Below are 20,183 nucleotides of genomic sequence, written 5' to 3'. Positions count from 1 at the left end.
AGTTTGCAATCATCTATAAATAATTTACTAAAGTAATACATTTTAAAGTAAAATAAACTCAGTTTCTAAATATATTCAGCTTCACTTGAACTTTGATGTTTACTAAGTTACCCACAATGATAATCTTTAGGAAATTACTTAGATATTGTCCAAATTGTGTATAGAAACGTTTCAAATATATATCATTAAATGAAATACATCATGATCATGTTGATGGCAGCTAAATGGAAGAAATCTAAATGACAGATGTGACTTCATCCAGTTTTCTAAGAAGCAGAGTTCACTGTGATAGAACACTACCAATCTTCCCCATGGCATTATGAGACCCATATCATTCCGAAAACTGGGGCATAGCCTGAAAGAACACCTTCATGCACTAATTCATCGAGAATAACTGAAAATAGCGGCCTGCCCGGTGGAGCAAGTGGTTAAGTGCACACGATCTGCTGCGACAGCCCAGGGTTCACAGGTTCGGATCCCAGGCGCACACCGATGCACCGCTTGTTAAGCCATGCTGTGGCGGCGTCCCATATAAAGTAGAGTAAGATGGGCATGGATGTTAGCCCAGGGCTAGTCTTCCTCAGCAGAAAAAAAAAGAAAAAGAGGAAGATTGGCATCGGATGTTAGTTCAGGGTTGGTCTTCCTCACACACACAAAAAAAGAATAACTGAAAATAAGCATATTTATGATGTTACTTACTTTTTACTTATAAAATGTTAAATTTCATAACACCAAGAATTAATACTGTCATGTAGAATTCAGTTGTTAAGATTACACATTTCTTTCTTATAATAGAGCTTGCTATCAATGAATATGCCAACAAAGTTTCTCTCATTTCATCATTTTCCAAAGACTATAACAAAACAGATCTTTAAGAAATTCTCTATCATTATTACACGGACTTAATAGATGTCATGTTAATGCATGCCAAAAGGTTTGTTGAATTATATACCATAATTTCTTTCCTATTCTTGTAGTAAGTAGTTTTTAGGTGTGGAAGATTTGAGTCTTCTTATCTGAAACTTAAAAGGAATTTTAAGAATGGTAGATGTAGGAGAATTTTGACAATTTAAGGACCAGAGGTGGTTTAGGAGAAAACTGAAATATTTCATATCAGATCTCAATTTCAAAAGTGGTCTTCTTTAATTCAAAAGCTATAGGAAATGACTTATCAAAATAAATATGGAAATTTATAACAGCATTAAAAACAGACTATGATCATGTTTCTTTCATCTTTATCCCTGTTGTAGAATTCAATTTTTTCCAAGCTTTTCACATACTTCTTTAAATCAAATATTTTTCAGTATTGTTTATTGTACATGTACATATAATTTACTCTCAATATGTTTTGTTACTGTTGAATCATATTGTGTATACCTTTCTTAATAACAGTTCTAATTTCTGTCTGTTAACCATGAAGTAGGTATTCATGATGGAATAATACCTATCCCAAACATACATCCTCAATATTTAGTTTACTATTGAATATCCTAACCATGCAAAAGATTGAAAAGATCTCAAACGATGAAGTTTAAACACACTATAGTACAAATTACAATGAAAAATAGCAATGATTTCCTGAGATAAGTTGTCAGTTCTTAAAAATGCATAAATATAAACCATACATTTTTCAATTGGAAGATGATAGATAACATAGAATATGTATGTGAAACACAAATGACTTCATAATTCTGAGGAATTTCTTACAACCTTTTGTATAATTAGATTGTTTACCTGAAAAAAAAAGTTAGTAAAGTATGTTATTTCCAATCTTTCTTATATTTTTCACACATACACATGTATATACCTTTATGCGATAACCTTAGGTAAGACTTTTTTAGGTGAAACTGAAAATTATTCAATTACATACACTATGGAAAAACCAGTAGGAAGTATAAAATGTTACAAGCTCCATAAGTTTGTTTTCTTCTAGAACATACACAACACCCCTCTTATTGATCTGTGGAGGTGAGGGTTTCCATTCTTTCGGCCAGCACTTCACCTGTCATAAAACTGTCAGAAAACCCTGTTTTAGCTTCCTATTTGCCCAAATCAGGGTAAATCAGGGGCTTGAAGGATACAGCATTCCAAGAGCCTGGCAAAGCATGAGAGTCAGCTCATTCCGCAACCTATTAGAACTCCAAAATGAGATGATTAGAGCCAGAAGTAAACGGCAAATAGTAAGAGAAAGGAGACCACAGTTTGCATGGCTCTTAGGTGGACCTTGGTGCTGGGATCTAGGGATCCTTTACCATTGAGCTGCATCTTCTTGAGAGTTTTCCACAGGGAAAAGATTAACAGCAGAGAAGATGTCAGGGACCTAGTAAAGTGTAGGAAGTTTGCTAGGGTGAGTACAGTCAAATGTGAAAGTTGTATAATGTCGCTCAATTTGATCTTCCAAGTGATGTTTACTTCATATTCTTTTCTCTGCATATTATCATCTATGCTTACCACTGCACCAAGAAAAACCAAAGAGAACAAAGTCTCCAACAGTATCATGAGAACTACACTTTAACTCTCCACTTTAAGTAAAGAAATATAAGGCTGGAGATATTGGCTATCTTGAGCAAATAAAATATGCTGAGGCTAGTAGCAAGCCAAATGCTAAAATGGTTGGCTGTTGTCCAGGCAATATAAACAACAGCTCCTACTTCTAAACTGTATAAAATTGAATTAAACACAGTTGTATACCAATTTATTAATATTACCCAGAGCAAACCAATTCTGCAGACAGCCAGAGCTGTGAGAATTTGATCAGCTGAGGACATCTTTTGTCTCGACGCAGTCTATGTAGTTCACCAGGGCTAGGAAGCCATTGGCAAAATTTCCCAGAAGGAATTCTGTCATTAGAGGATTAAAAAAATGCTTTGTACGAAACTTATCATGTCTAGAAAAAAAAATGTCAAGTCGTGATTCCTTTAATATTCTGACCTTCTATGTGCAGCTGATTTCTGAATGTATAGTAAAGTTCTTGTTTCTTGTAAATTCTGTGACGGATGTCAACCAGGAAAGCAAGAAGGTATGCTAAAGGAAGAGCTCGATGCTGTCTTTATGACAATTACTGTTATTCCCCAAACAGTTCAAATGAACTCTTATCCATATAATGCATGCAACCTGAGCTGCCCATCATGAACTGGGCATTACCTGACACAAAAAGCCATAAAGTTGGGCATGAACAGCAACACTCATCCTCAAATGGAAGTGGTATATGGAGGCACAAGTAGGTTACATGAAGAAGTGGTAAATGCCCACGGGCCCTGCTTCTGCTACACTGCCTCTCTTTCCCAGCCTGCATCTGTGGCCTTATAGAGAGTTCTCTACAATCAGTTGATGGAGGATGACAAGACTTAGGCCTGGTTTACCAATGATTCTACTCGAGGTGCAGGTGCCACCCAAGAATGGACAGCTACAGCACTACAGCTCCTTTCTGAGACATCTTTGAAGGACAGTGGTGAAGGGAAATCCTCCCAGTGGGCAGAATTCCAAGTAATGTACCTGACTGTTCACTTTGCTTGGAAGCAGAGGTGGACAGATGTGCAATTATATACTGATTCATGGCCAGTGGTTTGGGTGAGTGGAAAGAACATTATTGGAAAATTCGTGAAAAAGGAATTTGAGGAAGAGGTTTGTAGACAGACTTTTCTGAATGGGAAAAAATTATGAAGATATTTGTGTTCCATACGAATGTTCATCAAAGGATGATCTCAGCAGAGGAGGATTTTCATAATCAGGTGGATAAGATGACATATTCTGTGGTTACCAGTCATCTTCTTTCCCCTGCCACCCGTGACCTTGCCCAATAGGCTCTTTAACAGAGTGGCCATAGTAGCAGGGGTAGAGATTATGCATGGGCTCAGCAACAGGCACTTCCACTCACAAAGGCTGATCTGGGTATGGCCATTGCTGAATGCCTAATCCGCCAGCAGCAGAGACCAATACGAAGTCCCAGATATGGCACAATTCTCCGAGGGGATCAACCAGTTACCTGGTGGCAAGTTGACTACACTGGATTGCTTTCTTCATGGAAGGGGCAATGTTTTGCCCTTTCATTAATAGACAGTTAATCTGGATATGGATTTTCCCTCATTTGCACACAGCACTTTTGTCAAAACTATGATCCATGCACTTACAGAATGCCTTTTCCACCATCAAGTTATTCCACACAGCTTTGCTTCTGATCAAGGAACTGACTTCACAGCAGGAGAAGTGTTGTAAGGGGCCCATGCTCATGAGAATCACCGTTTTTATCATGTTCCCCCACTTTCCTGAAGTAATTGGCTTGAGATAATTGTAGAGAGGCCTTTTGAAGATTCACTTACAGTGCCAGGTAGGTGGCAATAACTTGCAGATCTGGAGCAAGGTTCTCTAGAAGGCCACGTATGCTTGGAATCTGCATCCAATATATGGTGCTCTTTCTCCAATAGTCAGAATTCACAAGTCCAGGAATTTAAGGGTAGAAATAGAAGTGGTACTATTCACTATTAGCCCTAGTAACCCAATAGCAAAATTTTTGCTTCCTGTTCCCATGATCTTATGCTCTGCGGGCCTGGAAATCATAGTTAAAAAGGAAAGAGACTTCTACCAGGAGACACAACCAGGAGCCCATTGAATTGTAAGTTAAAACAGCTGCCCAGCCACTTTGGACTCGTCATGCCTCTGAATCAACAGGCAAAGAGGGAGATACTGTGCTGGCTCAGGTAATTGATCCTGACTACCAAGAGGAAATTGGACTACTACTCCGTGACGGAGGAAAGAAAGTATGTCTGGAATACAGAGATCTTCTAGAGTCTGCTAGTATTACCATGTCCTGTGATTCAGGTCAATGGAAAACTACAACAGTGCCATCGATGCAGAACTGCTAATGACCCAGATGCTTCAGGAGTGAACTTTGGGGTCAGGACCAACTGAGGTGCTTGCTGAATTCAAAAGGATCACAGAACGGGTAGTAGAAGAAGGTAATTATAAATACCAGCTATGACCATGTGACCAGTTACAAAAATGGGGACTGTAACTGTCATGAGTATCTCCTCTTTACTTGTTATGAGTATGTTTGTGAATGTGTGCATATATATATAAATAAAACATTTATCTTTGTTTTCTTTCCTAACTTAGTCCCTTATTTTGTTTCATAAGATATATTGACTTACTCTCATAGTATTCAAGTATTGTTCAATTTACATCATAGTAGTTAAGTCAGGGAATATCAAGAAGAGTAAACATCACCCAAGGATCTTGCCTCCTCTTCTAGGAAAGGGCTTAGTATGTTTTTGGTTGTACACAGGATAGTTATATCATGGTAGGCAGAATTATTACTTGTTATTGTCTTTATTTGGAGATGAAGCATGATTTAAGGAGAAGTGTATGGGTGCCCACTTGGCAAGGGATGGACTTGTGATGGTTAATTTTATGTGTCAACTTGACTGGGCCACAGGGTGCTCAGATATTGGGATAAATATTATACAGGGTGTATCTGTGATGACGTTTCTGGATAAGATTATCATTTGAATCAGTAGACTGAATAAAGCAGATTGCTGTCCCCAGTGTGTGTGGGCCTCATCCAATCCACTGAAGGCTTGAGTAGAACAAAAGCCTGAGCAATGAGAATTCGCTCGCTCTCTGTGTAACTGTCTTTAAGGTCGACATTGGTCCTCTCCTGACCTCAGACTCAGACTCTGACTAAAACTTATACCATAGACTCTCCTGGTTCTCAGGCCTTTTGACTCAGACTCAGATCATAACATCAGCTATCCTGGATCTCTATTTTGCATGTCTTGTGACTTCTCTGCCTCTCTAATCACATGAGCCAATTCCTTATGATAAATCTCTCTATATACCTATATCTATATCTATCTATATCTGTATCTATATCTATATCTATATCTATATCTATATCTATATCTATATCTATATCTATATCCTGTTGATTCTCATTCTCTGGAGAATTCTAACAAGTACTGGTACATATTCTGAAATTTGACTGGTACTTTTCAGAAACAGATTATATGAAGGAGTCATGATTAGAAATCATATGTTTGGATAATTCCCGAATACGGAAGGTGGCTATGGTGAAGAATTCAGTGATTATGTTTTAATTTTTTTTTAAAGTATTTATTTTCTATTGCTTCTGTAAAAAATTACCACAAATATAGTGGCTTAAACAACAAAAAATGATTATACAGTTCTACAGGTCATAATTCTGAAATGAGTCTCACTGGGCTAAAACCAGTGTGTCGGCAGATGTGTTCCTTCTGGAGGCTTCAGGGCAGAATCCATTCCTTGCCTTTTCCACCTCCTAGAGATTGCTCACATTCCTAAGGTCAAAGACCTCTTCTTCTTCAACCACATTACCCTAATCTCTGTTTTCATCATCACATCTCCTTCTCTGATTCTGACTCTCCTGTCTTTCTTCCACTTAAAAGGACCCTTGTGATTCCTATAGGACCACCTGGGAAATACAGGATAATCTTCACATTTGAAGGTCAGATGATTAGCAACCATAATTCCACTTGCAACCCTTAATTCTTCCTTGCCTTGCAACATAACCTGATGCATAGGTTATGGTTATTAGGATGTGGACGTTGTTGAGGGGCCATTATTTTACCTATCACAGGAGGGAAGGTCATTAAATGTAATAAGGATAACATCACTGGTAGGGAGTCTACCTACATGAGATGAATATTGGGATCATAGAAGGGTGCAAGTGCAGGACAGAATTCATTCTCTTGTTACTATAGAGGTTGAGAACAAGTAGGCTAATTTTCAAGACTTATCTTTGGGCTTGGTCAAAGCTGTCATGTTCATTTCATTTAAATCTACCATACAAAAAGCTGCTCTAGCCCTGGAATTTTCAGCTGTATAAGCCATAAATCTGTTTGAATTGCTTTTCTCTGACCTAAAACTGAAATATCCCTGACTAATATAAGAAAATAACACTCAGTAGTTCCATTTGAACATCAATGGTTGTGTTATGAGATAGACATAGGAATCTTTTCTCCAGTTTAATTCCTGATAAAGAATCACCTTACCTCAATTTAGAGCTAATGTTGTGTAATGAAACACATAAAGATTTTGGTGATAAGACAGTTTTGGGCTTATATCCTAGCCTAAATGGAAGATAAAACTGAATCCCAATCCTGGCTCAGGCACTTATAAACTGGTAGTTCTTAGGCCCACTTTGTTTACCAAGATGACTACACAAAGCATTAATAGACGATAGAGATATTTCTGACATTAATAACTGAATTACAAGATATATGAATGGTGTGGCTCACATATTAGGAATGGCATGTATTAGATGTAAAAATTCTTAAAAATATATGAAGTCAGGACATTAAAAACAAGTACATGGAAGATGAGTGAAGGAGAGCCAGGCAAGACGACCATGGACTAAATTCAAGCTTAGAGTAGATGTTTAACTGATGATGGAACATGTCTTTGGATTATATTACTTATTCAATGACAGGGAAATGGATTGAATTCATTTAAATAACAGATATTTTCAACAAAAATGAAACGTTAACATCTTATATTTTACTATAATAAGGGTCCTTAAAAGGTAAATTTAGAGAAGTAATACTAGCAAAGGAAAAAACATGAACAAAAAAGTACACATAATGTGGTTGCCTGCCAAGTATTTTTTAAAAAGAAGAAAATATTGACCATTCAGACTCCAGGGAAAAGATGAGTGCAACTTTTGGAGTAAATAACAGAATGGAGTTATTGATAAGCAAAAAATTATGAGAAGTTTATACCTGGGATAAATGTGGGGACCAGTAGGAAACTTCCACAAAAACACAGAATTTGCAGAATTCCAGAAAAGAAGGCAGTGGCAGTCATCTCTGTAATATGAATAAAAATGAGCTTTCTAATATCTTTAACACTGTATTATACATGGAGAATTCCAGATAAGGGTAGAAAAATGAGACTCAGATATATGCAAGGACATAAATGTTGCTTGGAGTTGCTTTTATAATATGAGGGATACTGTGGTAGACTGCATCAGGTGGTCCCAATTCTTTAGCCTGTAACTTTGCTATACCCTTTCACCATGACACAGATGATCTGTTTTATTCCTTACCTTTGTGCTCAGCCACGTGACTTATTTTGGCCAATTAGATGTTAGCAGATATTCTGCAAGCAGAGTCTCGTGTTGATGGACTTACATCACTGAGACTTGCATATTGGGCTTTGTTCCCTCTTATACTTCTACCATCACCATGTGAAGGACATATTCAGACTAGTGAAGTGGTCCAAGGAGAAGGGTGATACATATGAGGAGCCAAGTTGCTCCATCAGGTCTAGCTTTGATCAACTAACCTCCAGTTCATTCCCAGACACATAGTTAAGCCCATCAGAAAACAGCAGAGATGTCTAGGCAAATTTAGCCTAGATCACTGTTCTTCAGAGATATAAAAGAAACAAATGTTATTGATGTCTATCACTGAGATTTGTGGCTGTTATTTAGTAAAAGCTAACTGGTGCAAAAATTGGTATTAAAAGTGGGTTATTATGGCAACAAATATATTATGGCAACCAAAATGAGGCACTGATTTTGAGGGAAATGATAGAGGAGGTTTTAAAAATGTTAGCCCATGTTCAATTCTTGTGAAATATTTGTAATTCTGTCTTTTGAGATTACTTTGAAGACAGAAAATGAACGAAATGAACTTTTGTATCTGGGGGGAAGGATCACAAGACAAAATGTTGAAAGCATCAAATGATTGTTATTAGTTAGATATTATACAACACTGAAAGAAAGGAACAATCAGGTTTACAAACAGAATTTAGAGGAGACAAACAACCCAAGAATTCTAAGATTTTCTGAATCTTAAGTGTTGTCCCACAGCAACCTGATATGTCTAAAGAGGCATGATTAATCTATAGAGAGAGAAGTGAGTTTTGAAAAGTGTACGTATGGCTTTTGATTCATGGAATAGGTAGCAATCAAATACATAGAAAACACAAAATGTTTTTGAGAGAGCTCTGTTGTAAAATTGCTGCCAGCCTGGACCAAGACTCAAACAACATATTGTACACCTCAGATTTACACACTATTATCTGTCAATAATATCTCCACTTTTAAGAAAAGGATCATACCTCATGGGCTGGGATGATAACCGGGGAGAACAATGCACGTATACAACTGCTGGGCTGGGACGATAGCCAGGGGGCTCAGTGCACGTCCATCACTGATAACTATTTGTGCATGGGAACACTAAATGCTTGCTCTGCAAACTCTGTAACTGCTTACTCTGGAAATTACTGATACTATATAAACTGCTGGAAACTGAGGCCTGGTGAGAGTCTCACCTGTGGAGGGGACGCCTTGCCCAGGACCTCTGATGTTTGGATTCTTGCCCAGCAGTGTCACTTGAATGAGCTCTCCCTGGCAGTGGAGCGTGGATGTTGTGAGTAACCGATCTGATGTGTTCTCTTTTCTGTCAACCTGGTGTTTCTCTTTCTGGTTGATTTGTGTCATTTCCTTTCAGTGGATGTGGATGTTTCCCTTTCCAATTGATCTGACGTTTTTCCCTCTTATTATTTGACCTATATGAATCTGCTGCTACCTCAGTCGATGTGGATGTTTCCCTTTCCAACTGAGCTGGTGCTTTCCCTCTTATTATTTGACCTATTCGGATCTGTTTGCGGACTATCACCTTTACTCTCCTCCATATAATAAAATATACCTTCAGTCCATTTGTTTGGAGTGGAAAGTTTCTTTTACATCTCCAATCGAATCCCCCAAACCTCTCAAAACACCTGGTTCTCCCTCGCTCATCTTTTATATACTGCCTTTATGTCCTAATTTTATATATTCCTATACATTTTGATACCTAATACATTTCATTCTTAACTTCTGAGCCACATTCAGGTATATCTTGAATTCAATAATTAATGCCAGAAATATCTCCCTGTTCTATTAATGCTTTTTATTGTCATCTATCAGTAAGAACTCAGAGTATGTCAGTGCCAGAGCCAGGATTGGGATTCAGGTGTATCTTCTATTTAGGATGATATAATCCCAGAACTGTCTGATGTCCAAAATCTTTGAGCTTTTCATGACAAGAAATGTGCTCTACACTGAGATAAAAACGATTCTTTATCAGGAACCAAATGGTGCAAAAGACTCCTAAGTCTATCTCACAATATAAACATTGATATTCAAATGGAACTGCAGGGTGTGGATTTTTTCATAGTAGTGACAAGAATTTCAGATTTATGTCAGAGAGAAGCAAGTCAAACATATTTAAGCTTATATAACTGAAAATTCCAGGGATAGGGCAGCTTCTTGTATGATTAGACTTACATGGCCATACAGCTCTGGCCAAGGGGAAAGATAAGTCTTGAAAATTAGCATACTTGTTCTCACCCTCTAATAATAATAGAATGAATTCTGTCACACACCTGCACCCTCCTATGACCCCAATATTCATCTCATGGAGGTAGATTCCCTACCGATGATGTTATCCTTTATTACATTTAAAAGCCTTCTCTCCTATTGTAGGTAAAATAATGGCCCGTCAACAACGTCTGCCTCTTAATTCCCAGAACCTGTGAGTCATGTTAAGTTGCAAAGCAAAGGAGAATTATGGGTTGGAGTTGGAATTAAGGTTGCTAATCACTGACCTAGAAGTCTAGAGATTATGCTGGATTATCCAGCTGGGCCCACTGGAATCAAAAGAGTCCTTTTAAGTGGAAGAGAGAGACAAGAGAGTCAGAGTGAGAGAGGAGATGGGAAGATAGAAGCAGAGAATAGAGTAATGTAGTTGCTGTCTTTGAAGAAGAAAAGAGATCTTGCACTAAAGAATGCAGCCCACCTCTAAGGCCTGGATAAGACAAGGAATGGATTCTCCCATAAAGCCCCCAGGAGATAGCAACCCTGCAAACACAATGATTTTATTCCACCTTGGTTTTAGACCAGTGAGACCACTTCAGACTTCTGCCCTCCAGAATTGTGATAACAAACCTGTGTTGTTGAAGCTACTAAGTTTGTGACAATTTACCATAAAAGGACTAGGAAACTAAACTACCTCCTTATGCAAAGCACACTGCATTTTTCACCATAGATAACTTGTGATATCTATCTAAGCATTTGGATAACAATAATCATGGATTACCAAACACTTGATTTGACTTCTTTATATAAACTGTTACTGAAAAGGACTGGTTAAATTCCGGAGTATTTACCTATCCATTCACTGCAGTTAATTGGCAGATCAGTTTCAGCAAAATTGAACATATTTACCCTATCCAAGAATATCTTTATTTCCATATGTTAAACTGACAACATGACTAGTACACAAATCTAACTCACTGTTGGGAAATTTATCTGGAAGATTTGATCCTCCTCTTTAGTTTCAAACATCCCATTCCACAATCTTCAAACTCACATTTTGTGGTCTCCAATCTCACTAGTCGTGCCCCACTGCCATGCTAGCATCGATTCAGCCCCAAGAGGTTCAGCAACTGGTAACTCAAGACAATTTTTAACATACAAGAAGCTGAATATGACTGAGGGTAAGTAACCAGCTCTGAAAATTATGAAAGAAAGTATGACTGAGAAATGGGTGTGACTCAATTCCAAATATATAGCGATTATCCATCCCTTCTGAAAACCAGAAGAATAATGTACTGGGCCATTCAGGGTCACAGAAGTAATCAACACAAAACTTTCCAACATCAAATCCTCTAAAACTCAGAGATCTACCACCATTTTCTACTGCTTTCTGCTCTTGCCAACCCATGAAAACTCTACCTGAGATTACACTCACCCAAACTGGGTGAAAGAAATATTGGAAATATTAATAACATGGCCACAACAAATATCTGATACTGGGGAAGAAAAGGGCAAGAAAAACCATCTTGAGGCCTTTGGTATTACCTTGAGAATTTAATAGGAATTATATACATTTTGAATTATTAATTTATGTATAATATGAATATATAAAAATATATATTTACTTTATAGTATGTATTTATAAATATATGCACATAAATATATTCTATTTATTTATAGTTATATATATTATAAACATACAATATTATATAATTCATCAGGAATTATAACTAGGTGAACCAGAAGGTGGGAAGGTGGAGTGGGAAAGAACCACTAATTTAGATGGCTGTGGTTTCTACTCTCTAGACAGATATTGATTTTTAAATAACTCATCCAGAGTCTTTCCTCTAAAAACAAGACATCAGCAATAGCAATCCTTCTAAACAATTACTCTCACCTCTACGCATTTGCTCTTAAACTGTTTCTCTCTTGTCTAAGTTTCCTTTTCTATGTTTCACAGTGAAGTCTAGTCTTGATATGTTTTTCTTGATTTAATTGGTTGAGGATTTTCTAGAAAAGACCTAAGATCATTTTTTCAGATTTCTGCATCCTTCTCTGGTTTTCCTTCAAGTTAGAACATCTGCATGTGTTTCCCTGTACCCTGAATAATAGTGGTATGCTTTCAACCTCTCTTTTGTAAGTGGAGATTCAGGAGAGCTGATATTTTGATCTAAGATAAGCATTAGGGCAAAAAGAAAACTGTAGGAGGAGGAAGTCAAGATGGCGGCGTAGGCAGACTCTGAACTCACCTCCTCCCACGGACACAGCCAATTTACAACTACTCGTGGAAAAATTACCCCTGAGACAGAACTGAAAACTGGATGAGAGGAACTCTTGTAACAACGGACAATCCTAATTGAAGTGGAAGAGGCAGAAACTCCCTTCTGGAGAGGAGAAACGCCCCCTTCACAAGCCACCAGCCTCACGGCTGCCTGGGAGCAGCTCACAGGTACGCAGCCTCCCTGGAGGCGCGGGGCCCTGAGCCGGGGAGCCACCCCGCTGGGGGCATTTTGTGGACCCAGCACAATTGAGCTGAGTGGCATAATATCTGACTTTGCCTGCTACTAAAACATTGAGGAGTACCCCCAGAAAAGCTGGTTCACAAAGAAAGTAAAACTGGCTCTTAAAGGGCCCACACGCAAACTCACCCATTTCAGAAAGCAAACTAAAATCACCAGAAAGACAGGTGCACAGTGCTTTGGTGAAAAGAGACTCATCTAATAGGCCCTGAGTGCATCTCGGTGAGGGGTGAGGCCTCTCCAGGGACTGGGACATTGGCGGTGGCCGTTGTTGTAGCCTGGTGTGGGCGTGCGGACACAGACGCCATTGGAGTTCTCCCTGGGGCCTGCTAGACTAGGGTCTGCCCCACCCGCAAGAGCACCGATTTAACCCAGCTCAGCCAGGGCAGGCAGCCCACCCTAGAGACTGGCCATACCCAACAACAAGCCCTCAGGCAACTTGTGGGCCTGCATACATTGGTGACTGGATTCTCTGGCACCAGAGAACCTGCCAAGCATCTCAGCCTGGCAACTGAGCCAACTTTAGTGGGGCAGGGTGTGCACAAGGACGGATGGAGAGTGTGGGGCAGTGGTGGAGTGTGTGGGGCTCCCGCCATGGGGAGACTGGGTCCTCTTCGGGAGGTCGGGGCACGCACATGGGGCAGACTGTGTTGACTGTGTGTGTGGACCTGCGCGCAGCAGGGCTTGTCAGCTGCAGAAGACTTGTGCTTCTCAAAGACCCACATAGGGGGTTTGCCCCATCTTCCAAAGCCTGAAATAATTGGGTGCTCCCGTGCCTGAGGCCAGCCCCACACAGCTGCAATCCTCAGAGAACTGACAAGAGACCTAAAGGCTGGAGGCTTATAACAATTGTAAGGCCCTGAGCCTAACAACCTGCCACGCTGGGGGCCTACTCACTTAAAACAAATACTGCAACACAAATGTGCTATTAGAACTTGCAGCCAACTGTGCTGGGGATCCCCACACCGGATAAAGAGACTGAAGGGCCCACAACAACTACAAGCAGCTGAGCATTACAACAGCTGTCCAGGGGCATAACTCGGCCTCCCTGGGCACCGACAGGGAGAACAAACAAGCCACAACAGAAGGACACACGTAGCCCACATGGGGTCATCCCTGGAACATTGAGAACGAGGGAAGCACACGGCAGGCCTCCTAAGCCATCACTTACATAAGGTCACCTATCCAACAGCAGGAGATGTAGCTGACCTACCTAATACGTAGACGCAAGCACAGGGAAAGAGGCAAAATGAGGAGGCAAAGGAATACATTCCAAGTAAGGGAACAGGACAAAATCCCAGAAAAGGAACTAAGTGAAACAGAAATGAGCAACCTACCTGACAGAGAGTTCAAACTAAGAGTGTTAAGGATGCTCACTGATGTGGGGAGAAGAATAGATGAACTCAGTGAATGTCAACAAAGAAATGGAAGACATAAAAAAGAACCAATCAGAAATGAAGAATACAACACTGGAAATGAAAAATTCACTAGAGAGACTCAAAAGCAGAGTAGAGGATACAGAAGAACGGATCTGTGAGCTAGACGAAAGACTAGAAGAAGTTACCCAAGCTAAATAGGTAAAAGAGAAAAGAATTAAAAAGAGTGAGGACAGTCTAAGGGACTTCTGGGACAACATCAAGCACACTAACATCCATGTTATAAGTGTCCCGGAAGGAGAAGAGCAAGACAAATGGGCAGAGAATCTATTTCAAGAAATAATAGATGAAAACTTCCCTAACCTAAGGAAGGAAACAGACATCCAGGTACAGGAAGCACAGAGAGCCCCAAACAAGGTAAACCCAAAAAGGCCCACACCAAGACACATCTAATCAAAATGTCCAGAATTCAAGATAAAGAGAGAATCCTAAAAGCCGTAAGAGAAAGACAAGTTACATACAAAGGAAACTCGATAAGGCTATCAGCTGACTTCTCAGCAGAAACCTTACAGGCTAGAAGAGAATGGCATGATATATTTAAAGCGCTAAAAGGAAAAAACTTACTACCAAGAATACTCTACCCACCAAGGTTATCATTCGAAATGGAAGGAGAGATCAAAAATTTCCAAGACAAGCAAAAATTAAAGGAGTTTGTCACCAAGAAACCAATGCTACAAGAAATGTTAAAGGGACTGATTTAAGGGGAAAAGAGAAGACCACAAATAGGGAAAATTATCTATTTCCATGATAAGAGCATAAGGGATACAAATGCACAAAAAAGAGGTTACATATGATATAAAAAACGTAAAAGGAGTGGGAGGGAGTTAAAGAGTAGAGCTTTCAGACAGAGGTCAAACTAAAGAGACAATCAATTCTGCATAGAAGAAGGAAGGAACAGAGGAGGACTACTAAAACACTGAGAAAAAAAGTTAAAAAATGGCAGTAAGTACATACTTATCAATAGCTACTTTAAACGTTAATGGACTAAATGCTCCAATTAAAAGGCATAGGGTGGCTGATAGGATAAAAAAACAAGACCCATGTATATGCTGCGTACAAGAGACACACTTCAGACGTAAAGACACTCACAAACTGAAAGAGAAGGGATGGAAAAAGATACTCCATGCAAATGGCAATGAAAAGAAAGCTGGGGTAGCAGTACTCATATCAGAAAAAATAGTCTTTAAAACAAAAAATGTAAAAAGAGACCAAGAAGGGCATTACATAATGATGAAGGGAACAATCCAACAAGAGGATATAACACTTGTAAATATCTATGCATCCAATGTAGGTGTACCTAAATATATAAAGCAATTATTAACAGACATAAAAACAGAAATAGACAGTAACACAATAATAGTAGGGGACTTTAACACTCCACTTACACCAATGGATAGATCATCCAAACAGAAGATCAATAAGGAAACATTGGCCTTAAATGATACACTAGAACAGATGGACCTAGTAGATATGTACAGAGCATTCCATCCAAAAACCAAGGAATACACGTTCTTTTCAAATGCACATGGAACATTCTCCAGGATTGATCACATATTAGGCCACAAAACAAGTCTCCATAAATTTAAGAAGATTGAAATAATACCAAGCATCTTTTCTGACCACAACGGTATGAAACTAGAAATCAACTATAGGAAGAAAATCAGAAAAACCACAAATATGTGGAGATTAAACAAAATGCTACTGAACAATGACTGGGTCAATGAAGAAATCAAAGAAGAAATCAAAAAATACCTGGAGACAAATGAAAATGAAAATATGACATGCCAGAATTTATGGGATCCAGCAAAAGCGGTTCTAAGAGGGAAGTTTATAGCAATAAAGGCCTATCTAAACAAACAAGAAAAATCTCAAATAAACAGTCTAACAAGGCACTTAAAGGAACTGGAAAAAGAAGAACAAACCAAGCCCAAAATCAGTAGAAGAAGGGAAATAATAAAAATCAGAGCAGAAATAAATGAAATAGAGAACAAAAAGACAATAGAATAATTTAATAAAACGAAGAGCTGGTTCTTTGAAAAGATCAACAAAATTGACAAACCTTTAGCTAGACTCACCAAGAAAAAAAGAGAGAAGGCACAAATAAGTAAAATCAGAAATGAAAGAGGAGAAATTACAACAGACACCTCGGAAATACAAAAGATTATAAGAGAATACTATGAAAAGCTATATGCCAACCAATACGACAATCCGGAAGAAATGGATAAATTCTTAGAATCATACAACCTTCCAAAACTGGATCAAGAAGAAGTAGAGAATTTGAATAGACCAATCACCAGTAAGGAGATTGAAACAGTAATCAAAAACCTTCCCAAAAATAAAAGTCCAGGACCAGACAGCTTCCCTGGGGAATTCTACCAAACATTCAAAGAAGACTTAATACTTATCCTTCTCAAACTCTTCCAAAAAATTGAGGAGGGGGGGGAAGCCCCCTAACTCATTCTATGAAGCCAACATTACCTTGACACCAAAACCAGACAAGGACAGCACAAAAAAAGAAAATTACAGGCCAATATCACTGATGAACATCAATGCAAAAATCCTCAACAAAATACTAGCAAATTGCATACAACAATACGTTAAAAGATTATACACCACAATCAAGTGGGATTTATTCCAGGTATGCAGGGATGGTTTAACACTCGCAAATCAATCAATGTAATACACCACATTAATAAAATGAAGACTAAAAATCACATGATCATCTCAATAGATGTAGAGAAAGCGTTTGACAAGATACAGCATCCATTTATGATAAAAACTCTGAATAAAATGGGTATAGAAGGAAAGTACCTCAACATAACAAATACCATATATGACAAACCCACAGCTAATATCATCCTCAATGGTGAAAAACTGAAAGCTATCCCTCTAAGAACAGGAACCAGACAAGGATGCCCACTGTCACCACTCCTATTTAACATAGTACTGGAAGTCCTAGCCAGAGCAATCAGGCAAGAGAAAGAAATAAAAGGGATCCAAATTGGAAAGGAAGAATTGAAACTGTCATTATTTGCAGATGACATGATTTTATATATAGAAAACCCTAAAGAATCCACCAGAAAACTTTTAGAAGTAATAAATGAATATGGTTAAATTGTAGGATACAAAAATCAGTTGCATTTCTATACACTAACAATGAAGTAGCAGAAAGAGAAATTAAGAATACCATCCCATTTACAATTGTAACAAAAAAAAATAAAATACCTAGGAATAAATTTAACCAAAGAGGTGAAAGAGCTGTACATGGAAAACTATAAAACACTGCTGAAAGAAATTGAAGAAGACACAAAGAAATGGAAAGATATTCCGTGCTCTTGGATTGGAAGAATTAACATAGTAAAGATGTCCATACTTCCTAAAGCAATCTATAGATTTAATGCAATCCCTATCAAAGTTCAAACAACATTTTTCACAGAAATAGAACAAAGAATTCTAAAATTTATTTGGAACAACAAAAGACCCCGAATAGCTAAAGGAATTCTGAGAAAAAAGAAGAAAGCGAGAGATATTACACTCACTGATTTCAAAACATGCTACAAAGCTATAGTAACCAAAACAGCATGGTACTGGCACAAAAACAGACACACAGATTAATGGAATAGAATTGAAAACCCAGAAATAAACCCACACATCTATGGACAGCTAATCTTTGACAAAGGAGACAAGAACATAACAATGGAGAAAAGAAAATCTCTTCAACAAATGGTGTTGGGAAAACTGGACAGCCACATGCAAAAAAATGAAAGTAGACGCTTACCTTACACCACGCACAAAAATTAACTCAAAATGGATTGAAGACTTGAATGTAAGACCTGAAACTGTGAAACTTCTAGAAGAAAACATAGGCAGTATGCTCTTCAAAATCGGTCTTAGCAACATCTTTTCAAACACCATGTCTGACTGGGCAAGAGAAACAATAGAAAAAATAAACAAATGGAACTACATCAAACTAAAAAGCTTCTGCACAGCAAAGGAAACCATCAACAAAATGAAAAGACAACCTAACAACTGGGAGAAGATATTTACAAATCACACATCTTATCAGGGCTTAATCTCCAAAATATACAAAGAACTGATGCATCTCAACAATAAAAAAACTACGAACTCAATTAAAAAATGGGCAAAAGACCTGAACAGACATTTCTCCAAAGAAGATATACAGATGGCCAACAGGCACATGAAAAGATCTTCAACATTATTAACTATCAGGGAAATGCAAATCAAAACTTCAATGAGATATCACCTCACACCCGTCAGAATGGCTATAATTAACAAGACAGGAAACAACAAGTGTTGGAGAGGATGTGGAGAGAAGGGAACTCTCATACACTGCTGGTGGGAGTGCAAACTGGTGCAGCCACTATGGAAAACACTATGGAGATTCCTCAAAAAATCAAAGATAGAACTACCACATGATCCAGCTATTCCACTGCTGAGTATTTATCCAAAGAACTTGAAAACACCAATGCGTAAAGATACATGCACCCCTGCGTTCATTGCAGCGTTATTCACAATAGCCAAGACTTGGAAGCAACCTAAGTGCCCATCAATGGACGAATGGATAAAGAAGCTGTGGTATATATACACAACGGTATACTACTCAGCCATAAGAAACGATGAAATCCAGGCATTTGTGACAACATGTATGGACATTGAGGGTATTATGCCAAGTGAAATAAGTCAGAGGGAGAAGGTCAAATACCGTATGATTTCCTTCATTAAGTAGTAGTAACAACAACAATAAACAAACACACAGAGACAGAGATTGGATTGGTGGTTACCAGAGTGGAAGGGGGGAGGGATGAGTGTGAAATGGATAATTCGGCACATGTATGTGGTAATGGGTTGTAATTAGTGTTTGGGTGGTGAACATGATGTAATCTATGCAGAAATAGAAGTATAATGATGTACACCTGAAATTTAAACAATCTTATAAACCAATGTTACTGCAATAAACAAAAAATTAAAAAAAAAAAAGAAATACAAGGGAAGAGAAACAATGGAAACATGGATCAACCAGAAAAAAAGAGATAAAGTGGCAGTATTAAGCCGTCATATATCAATAATCACTCTAAATGTAAATGGATTAAATTCTCCAATCAAAAGACACAGAGTAGCTGGATGGATTAAAAAACAAGGTCCAACAATATGCTGCCTCTAGGAAACACGTCTCTGCTCTAAAGACAAACATAGAATCAGAGTGAAGGAATGGAAGACGATACTCCAAGCTAATGGCAAACAAAAGAAAGCAGGTGTTGCCATACTTATATCAGACAGAACAGATTTCAAGTTAAAAAAGATAATGAAAGACAAAGAAGGGCAATATATAATGATAAAAGGGACATATCACCAAGAGGACATAATACTTATTAACATATATGCACCTAACACATGGGCACCAAAATACAAAAAGCAACTATTAACAGACCTAAAGGGAGAAATTAGCAGCAACACAATAATATTAGGGGACCTCAACACCCCGGTTACATCAATGGACAGATCATCCAGACAAAATGTCAACAAGGAAAGAGTAGATTTAAACAAAACACTTGAACAGATGGACTTAATAGATGTATACAGAGCATTCCATCCAAAAACAGCAGAATACACATTCTTCTCAAGTGCACATGGATCATTCTCAAAGATAGCCCAGATGTTGGGAAACAAAGCAAACATCAATAAATTTAAGAAGATTAAAATCATCCCAAGCATCTCTTCCAACCACAGTGCTATGAAACTATAAATCAACTAAAAGAAAAAATCTGGGAACGTCAGAAATATGTGGAGACTAAACAACATGCTACTGAATAACCATTGGATCAATAATAAAATGAAATGAGAAATTAAAAATATATGGAAACAAATGAAAAT

At 38.2% G+C, this 20,183-nt stretch overlaps 1 pseudogene; it reads right to left on the bottom strand.

The window, feature by feature from the left end:
• Positions 1-2,005: 2,005 nt before the first annotated feature.
• On the bottom strand, positions 2,006-2,885 carry LOC131415779 (putative taste receptor type 2 member 33; annotated as a pseudogene).
• Positions 2,886-20,183: the final 17,298 nt, after the last annotated feature.

The sequence above is a fragment of the Diceros bicornis genome, chromosome 17 (genome assembly GCF_020826845.1).
Source record: "Diceros bicornis minor isolate mBicDic1 chromosome 17, mDicBic1.mat.cur, whole genome shotgun sequence".
In the NCBI taxonomy this organism is placed as follows: Eukaryota; Metazoa; Chordata; class Mammalia; order Perissodactyla; family Rhinocerotidae; genus Diceros; species Diceros bicornis.
This window is presented reverse-complemented; position numbering and strand designations above follow the sequence as displayed.